We start from the raw sequence: 1,588 nt of genomic DNA, 5'->3' as shown, positions 1-1,588 counted from the left end.
AAATTGCCCAAGCTCTAAGAATGGGGATTTTTTTTCTGAGACACTATATGATATACTGATTCAGAAAAACCAAAAATAAATTTTCCTTTACTTTTTTCCCGCTAATTTCCTACTGCACCCAGGCTATGGGTTCCAGTCCCTAATCTTTGTCTTAATCAGTTGAAATGCTTAAGAATAAATCGATTTTGGCACAAATGACGTTCCATATTACTTATTTGCATGGCGTTCCATAGTATACTTTTTCTGGGATTAGGTAATTCCATAGAGCTATTAAACAACTAGAGTGCTGACAAGATGGCGCAGCAATGCAGAGTTATGTATGTGTACCATCCATAGAGATATAATAATGTTTAATAGCTCTATGGTACCATCCAAGATGGCCGTCGTAGTAAAGCGCCACCTTCAGGCTTAGTATACATATTATTAAATATTAATAAGCCCTCTGACTGACTATTATTTCATTAATGATAATGAGTAATGGTAATAACAAATTATTAAACTATTGTAGCCAAAATGAGGCCAAGTGGAGCATCTTATTAAAAAATAAAGTACCAAGGAATGAAAATTAAAATCGTGTATATTACACCCAAACACCGCAACGCTCGAGTTTCAACATACGGGTAACTAACTGTACTGAACTTTCTGAGTAAATTGAGGGCGCAATTGCAAACGATGGTGCTTAGCGAAATTTGATTGGCTAAATCTATGGCAACCATCTTGGATGGTACACACACACAGTTCTGCGTATTTCGAACATCGAATACATTGGGGTTTAGCGCTCTAGTCTTATTTATTTATTTATTTATTTGTTTATTTGATCATACACCTTTGAATCGGTGGCACTCAATATCAATTGGTGCGTTCGTACAGACAAAAACAAAAAAAAAAGGGGGAAAATTTAACAAACAAAATGAATAACAATCGACTGTAAATAATATTACAAAATTAAAGAAAGGTAGAAAAATAACATATGAAATTAGATGAGATAACATTTCACTTCACATTTCATACTCAGAAATATTTACAGGTCAACTGTAAAGTAAATGCTTAAAATAACTAACCTACAAAATATAAAATCTAAAGATGAAAACACATTACAACAACAAGATAATACCAAGGTAGACCTACAAAACTTAAGGATTACAGACTAAGATGTAGTGCCCACTTGTGGTAAACAAAAAAAAAAAAAAAAAAAAAAAAAAATTTTTTTTTTTAAACAATTTGATAAGCAGCGATACATTTACAGTAAACTATTGTTGTGAATTTTTTAGTTGTGAGCGTTTCTCCCAAGCATTCATGATGTATTTTTTACAGAAATTATCAAAAATAGAGGTAGATTCATCACAAATAAAAACTGAATTTCCTCCTAATACATATTGAAGTTTAATATCGTCATTTGTTGTTGAAAAAAGTGTCCATGTATCATAATCGTTACAAAGTAGAAGGTCATTTTCAAGATTTGTTAAATGTTGTTTTCTAACGATATTATAAGCAGGGCAATTTTTAATAGTAAAAAATGCTTGACATCTTCAATTTCTCCACTTTCACATAGGGTGCAAATGCCTGAAACATCATTTGACCATTTACA

This window comes from Anneissia japonica, unplaced genomic scaffold (genome assembly GCF_011630105.1).
Source record: "Anneissia japonica isolate Jap-2015-1 unplaced genomic scaffold, ASM1163010v1 scaffold1128_len1000024_cov185, whole genome shotgun sequence".
NCBI classification, from domain to species: Eukaryota; Metazoa; Echinodermata; class Crinoidea; order Comatulida; family Comatulidae; genus Anneissia; species Anneissia japonica.
Note: the sequence above shows the minus strand (reverse complement) of the source record.